Genomic DNA, 14,895 nt, shown 5'->3' with positions numbered 1-14,895 from the left:
AAACATCTGGTATTGTTATAATATCCAGAAAGCTGTCAGAATAATACAAATAAGTAAAGAGTGCATGATCGCAATGTGGAAGGAAAAAAATCGATCTGTAGTAGATTGTTGAGGAAATGTCCATCAGAAATCAGCTGGTCCAGGGGTTTCCACAGTCACCTGGACAGCTTTTCACAGGATGTATACCTGCATCTGTCCATTGCTGTCACTGAAAGCTCTCGATCTAGGTCAATGGTTCATTTTATCAGTAAAGAGACAGTGACTCAGGATAAGTGACTCTGTGCAAATCAAAGTTACTGTTTATGAACGTGCTGGGAGCAGCATGCATACTTTTGTGTTGAACCATCCTGGAGACATCAGGATGCTTTTCTTTGTGAGGAGGGACTTGTTGTTTTACCTTTACAGTCACAGAATTGGGGAGCCATTTGATTCTTCTTGTGCTGTTCTTGAATCTCAGGAGTTCAGCACCACCACCTCCTTCCCTTTCAAAAGGTACCAACATCCACCCACATTTGTAGCTCCACGTCGCTCAAAAACTACAGGGTTGGGTTTGTTTATTTGTTTATTTTTAGGGGGAGGTAATTAGGTTTATTTATTTTTAATGGAGGTTCTGGGGATTGAACCCAGGACCTAGTGCATGCTAAGCAGGCCTTCTACCACTGAGTTATACCCTCCCTTCAAAACTACAGGTTTTGAACTCTGCTCTATTTATTTATTTTTTAAAATATCTTATTTATTTGTTATTGTGTTATTTAATTTTTTTATTTTGGTGGAGGTAGGGGGAAGTAATTAGATTTACTTATTTTCAGAGGAGGTGCTGGGGGTTGAACCTAGGACCTCGGACATGCTAAGCATGCGCTCTACCACTGAGCTATCCCCTCCCTTCTCTGCTCCTATTTGAACACAGTTCTTCCCAGTAGTGTCTCTTCTAGCTGTTGGAAAACCTGATCATCTGTTTTTTTTTTTTTTTTTCAAACTGAGATGAATTGGTTCTTTTCTACCCTCTAGCTCTGTGAAAGATGCAGATTTGTTTTCATATTTTCTCTTTTGCTCCTTTTTACATTTCCATGAAAAATCCAGTCGATAATCCCTTATTACCTATATTTAGCAAACCTCAAATGCTTCCTCCAAACCCAGCCTGGCGGAGCTTTGGCCTCAAGCAAACTTCAGGTGGCTGTGGCCAAAACATTGACTCTCGTCTGAGTGAGTCACAAACTAAACAGCCGGTATGTGGCATCTTAAAAGCCTTATTAGAATATCGTCTGGGAATCTAGCTTTGTTCTACTGAGCCTGCAAGAGGATTCATGAACTGGTCCTCCGGCGTCCATCAAGGCAGACTGTTACACAGCGAGGGCAAGTGCAAGTGTTAGTTACACTGAAGATGCACAAAGGGAGCCACTCGGTACCAACAAAAGAGGCCCTTGCACACGCTTGACTTCATGGTTCAAAGCATATACTTTGATTTTCTAAACCCCTCCAGTGTTTGGCTTCCAATATTTTGTTTCTCATACAGCCATGAAAACACCCCACAACTGAGACAGTGAACATGCTTATTACCCCTGAAAGTTCCCTCATGCCCCTTTGTAATTTCTCCTTTCTAGGTCTTCTCCCAAACCCCCTGCAAAAACAATCACTGATCTGTTTTGTGTCTCGATACATTTGTTGGCATTTCCTAAAATTTTGTATAAATGGAATCACACAGTATGCATTCCTATTTTTTCCCCTGGTCTCCCTTGTTGACTCATTAGCCATAACTGTTTTTATTTTATTTTCATGGTTGCTTTAGAGTTTATAGTGATACATCCTTACCTTTAAATAATTTTATACTACTTCAGATGTCATGTAAGAATCTTATATGAGTTTATTTCTATTTCTCACTTCCCATGCTTTATACTGTTATCATTCATTTTACCTATATTTATGTTATAAACCCCACAATACATATTACTTTTGTTTAAACAGTCAATATCTTTAAAGAGATTTAAATAATAAAATATTTGTTTGCCTTTGTAGTTACTGTTTACAGTGCTCTTCATTCTTTTGGGTAGATTATATTTCTATCTGATCTTATTTTCTTTCTACTTGAAGGACTTGCTTTAACATTTATTATAGCTCAGATCTGCTTTTGATTGATTGGTATTACTATTCCCCACTGTTGTACCTTTACCCTTTTTTTTTCTTTTTCTTTCTTTCTTTTTAATTTTTTTGGTAACCCTCATTTGAACCCCTCCTCTGGTGTACACTCCAGATTTACTGAGCTGGTCTTAGGTATTTAGTTCACCACTTATATGTTAGCTTCTTTATTCCATCATATTTTCAAGAATTGATTCAGCTGTTTAATTTCCTTTGAATTTTCTATGGATCTTAAAGTCAGCTTATTGATATTTATAAACATGTTTGCTGGAATTTTAATTGGGATTGCAATGAGTCTATGGATCAAAAAGGGGAGAAACAACATGTTAATAATATTGAGTCTTCCAATCCATGAATACTGTATAGCTCTTTAATTATTTCGGTTTTCTTTAATTTATTTCACTACTGTTTTGTATATTTCTTTATATAAATCTTTACCTATTTAAACTTATACCTAAGTATTTCAGTTTTGAGTGCTATTTCAAATGGTATTGTTACTGCTTTTGTTACTATTATTATTAAATTTCAGATTTCAATTGCTCATATGATATATGGTAATGCAGTTGACCTATGTAAGTTGAATTTGTATTCTGAGACTGTGCAAAACTCAACTTATTAGTTCAAGGAACCAATGGATTCTTTGGCATTTTCCACATAGACAATCATATTATCTCTAAGTAAAGATAGATTTATTTTTGCCTTTCTAATGTATGCTTTTTATTTCTTTATCTTGCCTTACTGCGCTAACTAGAGCTTCACTAATTAGAATTTCCAGTATGATGTTGAATAGAAATAACAAGACAGAACATTCTTGCCTTGTTGTAGAGTTTAGGAGAAAAGCATTTCATTTTCACCAGTAAGTATCATGATCATTGTAGAGGTTTTTGTAGATCTCTTTGATTAAGTTAAAGGAATTTGCTTGCAAAGAGTTGTTGCTGTTGATTTATGAGACTGTATCATAAATGAATATATGTTGGTTTTTGTTGAAAGCTTTTTCTGCAAGTATTAATATGATCATTTTTGTTTGTTTGTTTTGTCTTTTAGTATGGTGAATTGCAATGGTTGAATTATTGCTTAAATAGACAAGTATTTTTTAGGGGGATTAAAAACAATACAGACAAGGTTAGATTTTGCCCTCACTTATTCTATTTCCAACACACATTTATTTATGTAGATCTAAGTTTCTGACCTTAGTCATATTCCTTCTGCCTGAAGAGCTTCCTTTAAAGTGTGTCATAAGGAATGTCTACTGACAATTTTCTGATTTTGTTTGCTCCTGAGCTTCATGGGCTATTTTTGCAGAATAAAGAATTCTGGGTTGATAGGGCTTTTTCTTTTCTTTTCTTTTTTTTTCCTCCTTCAACACTTTAAAGCACTCTATTATTTTCTTTTTGCATAGTTTCTGATGAAAAACCTTTATTGTGAAATACAGAATATTTGAATACATTTAAAATGTGTGTCAACTTATGGCAATAATTTGCAAATATTTTATTTTATTTTATTTTATTTTATTTTGTGGGTTGTACTAAAGCACTTGTCTTCCAAGTCTTTTCTTTGTAGTATATTATACTTTGTTGTTGACTTTTCTCCTTATTTGGCTTTACATGTTTTCTGTTTTGCTAATATTCCTTCCTTTATTCCTTCTTTCTTCCTTCATTTTCAAACACAAGAATGCATATTTTTAACTGAGCTTTGCTTTGTGTTCTGAAAGCCTCCACACTGTTGTTTGTTCTTGGCATATGGTCACGTTTGTTGATAGATATCCCAAAGTTCTTTGGGAAATGTGGGTTTTAACTCTGCAGCTTTGAAACCCTCAGCCTCTTTTTCCTCCAAGGTAGTGTGTTTCATAATAAGAAACCAACTGTTGGTTGGTTTCATCATCATCTATCAGCTCAATAAAGTTCAATAACATTGCTAACTGGAAGAAATACTCATGCATTTGAATCAGTTAAAATCAAATTGTCAAACCACGCAGTTGTCAAATAGTTATTTTATCTTTCATGGCAAAAGTGCCTTATGGCCAATTAGTTATGCCGGGGATATATTTGCAGCAAAGATGTCTATGGTGAAGACGCTTACAGCAAAGGTACCTAGAACCATATTGTATAGGGCAGTAGACACTGAGGTACATCTTTTTATGGTAATCTATCCAGTGCTGAGTAGCGTTGGAGGTTTGCTGTTCCTATGGTTACCAGTGTTGAGGGCTCTTTTTGCTATGCATACCTGAGACTTCAAATTCCTCTAGTTATCTTGTTTGTCTTCCATCTTGGAACTTTACTTTGTGCTCTTAGAGAGAGTCTGTCTTGTGCATCTCTCCCAGCTGAAATACATTGTTACTATTATTGCAGGTTTGTTAGTGTGAGATGAAGGAGACCAGTCTTAGTGCCTGATTTGAGTATCAGTGTTTGGTGTCCACAGTGGGCCTGTTTCTGGGAGGGGTGGCCCTTATAAGTGATTCTGACCCTTATCCAGGGATGGAGCTGTCTCCCCCCGCCCTGTTTTCTTCTCTTGCCGTGGTGGGTATCCTCTAATGTTCTCAGTCTGTGCACCAGTTGCGTCTACCCCTAGGGATTAAGTGTTTTTGTTTTTTTTCCCATTTGTTTTTTAGGTGATTCAGAGCAATTGGGCATAGAGTTTCCTTCTTTCAGCTGCAGCGGTACAATATGGAAATAGGTACCTCAGAAAATTAAATCTTTTTTGTTCCATAAGGGAGATGGGTATTCAGCAGTGGTTCCCTCCTCTAGAAAGTATCACGGTGGGGAACTTTCTCCATATTTTCCCCATCTTCCCTGTGAAGTCTTGGTGGAGTTCTTTGAGGAAAAGCTTGCAATATTATGAAACCCTCCTATGGTTGTGACTCTCTAGGGACCCCACACTTTCACACTAGACCACGCTTAGCTTCCAAAAATGTATTCATCAGAATCTCTAGCTTAATGTTTTCATCAGCTTATCTGGTTTCCAATGGCTTCCACTCCAAACAAGCAAATGCTTGGGTACCGTGTCTCACTGCAGGTGCCTGTTCCTCTTGATTGTAGGACTCTTATCTGTGACCCTGATTTCTGATGGGTTCATGAAAAGTTATTAATCAGATGCCTGTTTGGCTTTTTCTTTCTTAAGGGTGGGGGCTTCTTTTCTTCACTCTTTATGTGGCTAGGCTAAAACCAGATGTTTACCCACTTACACAGTAACTGGAGTTTTAAAATATTCTCAATCTCTTAGTTGTCCATTGGTTTTGTTTGTTCTCTTTGTTGTTCTGTACAGGTTTTTGGTTGGGGGAAATGTGGAGATATTTGAATTAAGAAGTCATCATTAGCTTATGGCTCAATTGCTTTTGTCCAATTCTGAAAACTATTTCTGATTGACAGCATGCTTGTCTGTAGGCTTTGATTCACCAGAATTAGAATGATTTGCTCTGGAATAGTAACCTTTAAGATACAATTTTTTCTGTTCCATCTAGACTCATTCTAGCTTGACTTAAAGAGAGCTAACTTTAATTGCATGGAATATTCTGAAAATGACCTAACTAAGGCAGAACTCTTGGGGCACAAACACCAAATTTCCATGGTTAAAAGTTAATTTAAGTTGTCCCATTGGGGTTCCTCATCTCTTCTCCTTGTCCCAAGATGAGAGATGAATCCCTAACTCACCAGGTTAGATCAGTATTCCGCTTCCAGACTCACATTTTCACCTGCCTTCTGAATGCCCCAGCTACGTTCCTCTAACTTATCCATCCCGTTATTTGTTAATTTAAAAAACAATTATTGAGTTATAATTTGTGCTGAAATTAAATGCTTGAGATACTTCAGTTAACAAAGATTTTTACCTTTGTGAATGTTACATTATTTTGTGTGTGTGTGTGTATGTAGTGTGTGTGTGTCTGTATGTGAGAGAGAGAAAGAGAGACAGAGGTAGATAATAAGTAAGTCATAAAATAAATATTGTGCTATTCTATTTATAAATAAATAAATAAAAGGTATATAATTTGTGCTATTTTATTTATAAACAAAGTGGTAAGTGTCCCCCCCAAAAAAAAGTTCACCTTACTTCTATTGGTGACTGGTACTTACAGCTTTAAATAGAGTTGTCAGTGTAAGCCTTGTTTCGTAGGTTTAATCAAGCAAAGAATTGAGGGAGGTGTAGAAATTAGACCCTGCATCCCAAAGAGGAGCATTCAAGGTAGAGGGAATGCAACGCAAAGGTTTTACTGCAGGTATGAACCTGGGTCTTCCTGGGCAGGAGGGAGACAGGTGCTGGCTGAAGCCTTGTGAACAAGGGGGTGAGAGGAGGACATCAAGGAGGAAATACAGACCACATCCTACAAGTCCACGTGAGCTATTATAGACTTTGGGTTTTACTCGAAATCAAAGGGGGAAGTCATTACAAGGTTTGGAACAAAGGAGTGATTACTCTGTCTGGGGGTCTCTTTACATCATCACACTGTCCAAATCTTAAGTCGTTCCACTTACTTAATCCCTCAACGCCAACCCTCTTACTCTACCTTAATTTCTTACCAAATTCACCCTGTCTCCCAGGTCAGAAATGAAATAGAAATTTATTTCATGCTCATATAATAGTCAAATGCAGGTGTTTCTCAGCAGCAGGTGACTCTCTCCCACTCAACAATTCAAGGACCAAGGTTTTTGCATCTGATGGTTCTTCTGTCCCTCGGGGCCTTGTTATCACCGGTCTCCAGCCAGCAAAATGAGAAAGAAGGTGTGGAGGAGGCCCTTTCCTCAGAGAGCACATATCACTTTTGTCCTGTTCCAACGAGGCCTTAAAATACAGGACCCACTTCAGTGTTAACAGAAGCTGGGAAACAAAACGCAGTCTAGCTGGGTGCCCAGAGCAAAAAAAATGGGATGAATAAACATTCTTTTACTCATCAAATAAATACTAAATTAATTGATTTAACTAACCGAGAACTTTTGTAAAACTCATCTGCTTTATTCAGGTATTATCCTCACTACCTGAATTTATGAAAAAAAATCTAACAATTTTCTAAAGTTTCAGGCTTTTCTGTAAATGTCCTGTGTCTAACATGCCGATGTGGTCAATTTCACACGTTTCTGGGAACTGCCCGTAATTCCTTACACTGGTACTCAAGGCCTTTCCTGATCAGATATAAGGACTTGTCTGATCTCAGATTCCACTGACCTCATTGAGACTGTGTGTTCTCATGGTGCCATGTTGTCTGCTGTCCCCAAATTATCTGTGTCCTGTCATACGCTCCAGATGCCATATGCACATGGTAAATGCCAACTCTTGGCGGCAGCTTATTTGTCTTCCACAAGACCACCTCATACCTTGCCAGAAGATGCCATGAAATGAATGGTGTGCTCCATGCCCCATTCCTACTTAGTTATGACCTGGGACACAGTGGCTTTGGATGTGACAGGAAACAGACACATTTTGTTTCTTATCATAAGATTGATTCAACACAGCAATGTCTCATTCTCTCTCTCTCCCCCTCCCTCCCTCTCTCAATTTTACTCTTTTTCTATCTCTTTCTTTCTTTCCTTTTCTTTTTTTCCTTCTTCCTTTCTTTCCTCTTTCCTTCTTCTTTTTCTTTCTCTCTTCCTTCCTTTCTCTCTTCCTTCCTTTCTCTCTTCCTTCCTTTCTCTCTTCCTTCCTTTCTCTCTTCCTTCCTTTCTCTCTTTCTCTCTTTCTTTCTTTCTTTTTTCTTTCTTTCTTTCTTTCTTTCTTTCTTTCTTTCTTTCTTTCTTTCTTTCTTTCTTTCTTTCTTTCTTTCTTTCTTTCTTTCTCTCTCTCTCTCTTTCTCCCTCCCTTCCTTCCTTCCTTCCTTCCTCCCTCCCTCCCTCCCTCCCTTTCTTTCTTTCTTTCTTTCTTTCTTTCTTTCTTTCTTTCTTTCTTTCTTTCTTTCTTTCTTTCTTTCTTTCTTTCTTTTTTCTTTCTTTCTCTCTCCCTCTTCTCTCTCTCTCTCTCTCCCCTTCCTCATTTTTCATTTAGACAGTGCTTTATAATGTTTGCCCCAGAGTACTTCATAATTTTCAAAGTGTGGGTTGAATAAAATAACATCCAAGATTTCTTCTAGCACCAGAAATGATGGATTCTAAAGGTCATGAACATGAGGCCTCATCTTTTATAGCACCTGCCTTGTGATGCCTGGATTGAGTTTGTGAAGGCAGTGTTTCCCACAGACCTCAAAATACTCTCCAGAAACCACCGTCTACACACATCACATTTGTTGGACACAAACCAGCTGATCAATATTAGATTTCTGGGGGGTAAGGAATTCAGATGCTATTTAACAGCAAGACCTTTTCAGGTTGAAAAAAGATGTCCAGACCTATTTCATTCTCCAACCTAGCTGAGAAATATTTGGAAATTAAGCAGGTGTGTAACATGTGAGTTTGCTTTAAGATGGAATTTCCTATTCCTTTTGGTTCAGACTGCCAACAGCGTTTTCACAATTAATTTAACATTAGATAGACATGAAGAAACGTATTTCTCATCTCTGCAGGGGACTGTACAAGATAATTGGGGACAGACTACTCTTTTATTTTAAATTGGTAATATTTGTCATGTCTTGCATCATAGACTGAAGGAAGGAAAGGAGTGTGTGCACCTGCATCTTTGTTATCTAACCTCAATGCTTCTCCAGAAGTGGTTCAAAGCCTATTTATCAGTGTCTTGAACTTGTTTATTCCCCATTGAAATTATAGCTCTTAAATTACCTTTTAGAAAATAAATTATTTTTAAATTGTGTAAAAGAAAAAAACTTATTTGAGAATAATTTTTGTGTGTGAAGGTAGAGATTTTAAACTATATTATAAACTCAAGGATTAGCAAAGATTAGTCACTCAATAAGAATTTGTTAACTGTGTTCTTCCCCCTTTATTTCTATGTGAGATAAGGCAAAATAAAGCCCATTAAAACAAGAAAGAAAACTAACAAAAACAAGAAAATAAATGTATACTAAAAATTCTCCAAAATGTTTTGAACAATCTTTTTCATATTTGTTTAATCAGTTTTTGAAAATTTTGATTCATATTTTATCCTCTGCCAAGAAAAAAGTATTAGCCTTATTAAAAATGACACCTGACCTATAATGAATCTTCATGAGTGGGGAAAATTGATTTCTCACCATCCTCATCAACACTTCTCTTTTTTTTTTTTTTTAACCCTGATCATTGCCATCCTAATGGGTGTGAAATGACACCTTACTGTGGCTTGGATTTGCATTTCCCTGATGATTAGTGATGTTGAGCACTTCTTATGCACCGCTTGGTCATTTGTATGTCCTCTTTGGAGAGATGTCTATTCATCGTCTGTGCATACAATGAAATATTATTCAGCCTTTAAAAAACAAGGAAATCCTGCCACATGTGACAACATGTGCGAGACTTGAGGACATATTAAATGAAATAAACTAGTCATAGAAGGACACTTACTGCATGATTCCACTTATATTAGAAATCTGAACTAGTCAGACTCACAGAAGCAACGGGAGAATCATGGTTGTCAGGGCAAATGGGAGGGAGAAATGGGGAGTTGTTCAATAGATGTAAAGTTTCAGTTGTGCAGGATGAATCCATTCTAGAGATCTACGGCAAAACATTGTGCTTAGAATTAATAATCCACTGTACACTTACAGATTTGGTAAGTAGGTAGATCACACATTAAATGTTCTTAACACAATAAAAAAAATACTAAGTTTCTTAGTTCTTTCTCTAGTCACTCACCACAGAGAAAATGGCTTTATTAGTTAGAGCTGCTAAAATAGAATAAAACAACAGAAAGCAAAGAGCAAACACAAATGTCCAGTTTCTTTGACCACCCCTTGTTTCTCACTCTCACATTCACTCCATGTCCTATTAATTTCATCTCTAGATTTATCTGGGATGTGCCCAGTGCTTTCCATCTCCACCTTTATGACCCTGGACCAGGCCACCACTTTCAATTTTCTAGACTACTGTGAGATCCTCTAACAAAATTCTCATTTTACTGTTGGCTTCTCCAATATATTCTTTAAAGAATATCCAAAGTGATATTTTTACAGCTTGAAAATAACATACACTGCCACATTGCTTGAAAGTCTGCAATGGCTTCTCATTGAACCTACAGTAAAAGCCAAATTTCTCACCACGGCAACTCCCTACCTGCTCTGGCCTCTGCTTACTTCTCTCTAAAGTTGATTTCATCTGCTTTCATGTCCTCACAACGCTGAGTTCTTTCCATTTAGTTGAGGCCTCTCTACGTGTCTGGGCCACCCTTCTGCTGACTTTTGTCTATACTCTCCCTTCCCAAGCTGTAGTTCACTGGTTTAATGCTACCTCTTTAGGAAGAGCATTAGTGATTAACCTGACTATATGAATGTTCATAACCCACTTGTCTTGTTCCCATCACCCTGTGTTTTATTTTAATACTACAGACTACTTTCCACATGTTGTAACTTCAGTAGAAGCTCTACCACTTCCTATGACTGGAACCAGTAAAAATTGCAATCACAACAAAAACATAGTTAAAGACTAAAATTAATAAAAAGGTGCATCCATGAATTGACATTTTATTTTAACTTAAAACACAGATATGTGCTTCCTCTACCGAACTTTTCTTTAACTGCTTTGTTGAATGATTGGGGTTTTTCTAGATCTATTTGTAATAGCATAACCCATAAACTTTGGCTATGATTTCTAGCTTCAATTGCTTAATTTAAATCAAATAAAAGACCAAAGACACCTATGAAACCATCAGACTGTCAGTTCCTTCTAGATTTTGATATTTATTTTTTATTGTTGGTAGATGTGCCTCCTGCACTAAATTTGGTAGAGTTTCTTTTTGTTTATTTATTTATTTATTTTGATGGTTTTGTTTTGGGTGGAATTGTTCTTACTGAGTTTTTCCAAAACTGCTTATATTTTTTTCTCATAATAATCACACAGAGACTCAGATTGTTTCCATCCTATCCTTTGTCCCCATCAAGTGACATATGTGCATTGCCCAGACCTGAAAATGGCACATATTGTCTATACTCACATTCTGTTGCCTAGTCTTCAGCCATATGATCACAGTTAACTGCTAAAGGGGCAGGAAATGCAGTCTTCAATGAGTGCTCAGGAAGAAGAGGAAATGGGTTTGGTTAGCATCAAGCCAGTCTTGGCAAAACTCTTTTCTAAGTCCACTTTAATATTGTGGTACAACTTGGGCCTTATTAAATATGATAAATCTGCAAAAGAAGATGACTAAGTTTTGTAAGTATTATTTGTTCTGGACCGGTCCATGCAACAGTCTGTTTATCCTACTTTCTCAAATCTCCTGGCAGGTACTGCCTGCAAAGACAAGCCAGGAGGAGGCATTTTATCTTGATAATGAAATTAACCAGCACGTGTACAGACAGGATCAGAAAGAGCTGTCTTAAATATATATATATATATGATTAAATATATATATATATAAAATCATGAGGATCATAATACAAGTTGGCTTTATACACAGGATAATGTTACAGACATTAAAATATTAGGATAGTTTCTAGGATAGTTTCTACTATTTCTTGGCCTCCCAGTCAGTTTCCTTGGTTTTCACTCACTTACTAGGTGTCAGCAAAACATTCGTGAGATTGAAAAAAAATAAATGCCATTGGTGGCTGTATCAGGATTGTTTTGTTGGCCAGGAATAGTTTCCACACAGGTGGATTAAGCCTGTGTTGAACCCCTCAGAGGTATTCAAAATACCGCCTCACCAAATATATCCCATTCCTCATCAATCAACTGTCATTTCTAAGATCCACGGTTAAAAGAGACATTGCTGGATTAATCATTATCGTCCCAGGATTCCCAACAAAATATCAATATTGCAACTGGAAAGAGTAATAGATTAACCTCAAAATGCATTATTATTTCATCATGAATGAATGTATTGAATGACCTAACTCTATGCAATGGACAACTGGGGAAATGTTAATGGCAAATTTTGGGGTGACTAGAAGACTATGGATACAGATCCTGAATTGAACACTTCTGGCAGGTAGAGGGCATCAGGGGAGTAGAGAAGTGGCACTCCTAAAAATACGTCTGTCCCTGGACGTGGATATGTACTTCTTGCTCAGGATCTGCTTCCTGCAGGTGTCACCCTAATATGTCTGCTCTAAAGAGCAGTTACAATGGAGATTTTTTTAACAGTTTTATTGAGATATGATTAGTATTTTAAAACTGCACATATTTAGTATATATAATTTGATGAGTTTGGACATATGTGTATACTTGCAAATCCATCACTACAATCAAGGTCATAGATAAATTCATCACCTTTAAAAGTTTTCTTGTGTCTCTTTTTCTTTTTCCCCTGCATTTTCTAAGAACTGTTAACATGAAATCTACCCTCAATAAAATTTTAAGTGCCATGCTATATAGTATATCTCTAAAACTTACTCAGCTTGCATAACTGAAGCTGTACACCCATTAAACAACTCCACGTTTCTCTCTCCTCTTGGTCTCTGAACCACCATTCTATTCTCTACTTCTATGAGCTTGACTATTTTTGGTACCTCAGGTAAGTGGAATCATGCAGAACTGGCCCTTCTGTGATTGGTTTATTTCACATAGTGTAATTGCTGAGCAGCAATAAAACCAATCCACCACATGTAGACACAGACATGATTCAACCGAAGAAAACTGAATTGAGTAAAATAAGCCATACACAAAGGAGTACATACCATATGATCCATTTATAGAAAATCGAAGAAAAAGTAAAATTACCCTGTGGTGATAGAAGTCGGCACAGTGGTTATCCTGGACTTGGAGAAATATTAGCTACTAGAACGGTGAACAAGAGAATTTTCTGGAGCAGTAATAATATTCTATATTTTTTTTTTCTGGAAGATGGTTAATGCTTGTGTGCATTTATCAAAGATCATAGGACACAACACAAAATTTGAGCATTTTCATGTATATAAATTATACTGAATACTGAGAGGCTAAAAAAATTGTATTAACTCTGCACAAAGAGTATTACTGTGAAGATGCAAAAAAAAAAAAAGTCGCTCAATAAGAAATATTGAAATCCAAATTTAATCCAAGACATTCTCTATATGGCACCAGAGTAAGAATATATTCATTTCCTTTTAAATTTTTGAGCATAACCCAAATCTAAACTGAAACACCAAAGCCATGAAAAATAAAATTAATAACAGGAGGGGATTCAGAAACACTGGTAAATTTGAAGCAGGTGCTCCCATAGTCACCCATGGTAATTATAAATTTAGCACCTTGCATGTAATTCTGGAAAACATGTATACACCTGGATTCTTGCTTTTGGGCATGAGTTAAAAAAATTTGGTCCAGATATATAAATCAGTGCACTTAAATCCGAGAGATTAATAGTAAGAACTCAGAGCTCACATTGGCCCTTTGGCTCTCTCATCAAATGAACTAAAGTGGAAGATTTGACTTCGCTTTCAGAGAACTTTAAAAGTCTTAGCTGTAATAGACTTAAGTCTCTTAGCTTTACTTTGTCAAGTTCAGGAAAGTCAGCCAAGATCAGCTCTGAGGTACGTCTGGGACCGGTGTAGTTTTCCCTCAGATACTTGTAGGGATTGTGCACATAAATTAATGAATTAATCATGACAATGTTACAACGTGGACTTCTAATGGCTCTCCAGTTGCCTAGTTCCAAAACTATTCATTCAAAGTTTTCAGAAACAAAAATTATGGCAAAACAAATTGTAAAGGCTTAGTAAAATCCTGTTACATAGTCCTATTTAATAGACTTGATTAAATAAATTAAAAAAAAAACAGAAATAACATAAGCCAGTGTAAATACTCTAAATTAACAGTTACAGGAAAATACGTACCAAGTGGTAGATTAGTTGATGACTTAGAAAGAGATGGATGATCATATGTAAAATTTGCCTGTTAATGAACAGAGGTCAATCTGGAAGGGATGTCTCAAGATGATCTACAAGGATTTGACCTTGATCTTCTACTGAACTATTAACACAATCTGGGCAGATATTCCAGATATCAATATTATCAAATGTGTGGATTGATGCTGGGATTTAAATCACTTTCTGTCAGAACAAGTCTACGCAAAAGACCAACCCTTTATTAGATATCCATTGCTGCATAATAACCTATTAAAAATGTTGGTGGCTGAAAGCCACAATGATTATATTTACTTATACTTTTGGCTAGCGATTTGAACTGGGCCCAGCTGGGTGATCTTTAATTCTGCCCTCTGCCTCTTTAGATGCTCTAAAGCCACTCCTACAGCTCTGGTCAGCTGGAGGGTGGGCTGGATTCTAGCTGGGCTCAGGGACCTAAGCTGGACAGCAAACTTGATATCCTTGATCTGCAAGGTCTCACCCTCCCGTTGGCTGGCCCAGGCTTGCTCACATGGCAACAGCATGATCAAAGAAGGCAAAGGGAAGTGGCAAGGCCTCTTGAGGCCCATGCTCAGAAGTCACACAAAATAAATTCTACCAACTTATCTTGTTGTTCAAAAAGTCATTAAGCTAGCCCAGATTCAAAGTGTGAAGAAATAGATTCCACCTGTCAAAGGGAGGAACCACAAATAATTTGTGGCCATTTTAAATACACCACAGTCCTCTCCCTGGGCATGATTATCTAGATTGCTTTAATGAAAAATACACTTACCACTTCCTAAGACCACCAAAAATAGGGAGGTATGATAACCAACTCTCTAGGGGGAGAAAAAAGCCCAATTTGGAGCACTTGCTCACTTCTGTGGTATGAATAATACCAGCAGGCATAATTTCAAGCTACCGATATGACATCACTGAGT

The sequence above is a fragment of the Camelus bactrianus genome, chromosome 19, assembly GCF_048773025.1.
Source record: "Camelus bactrianus isolate YW-2024 breed Bactrian camel chromosome 19, ASM4877302v1, whole genome shotgun sequence".
NCBI lineage: Eukaryota > Metazoa > Chordata > Mammalia > Artiodactyla > Camelidae > Camelus > Camelus bactrianus.
The sequence above is the reverse complement of the archived record's forward strand: the minus strand, read 5'-3'. Positions refer to the sequence as shown.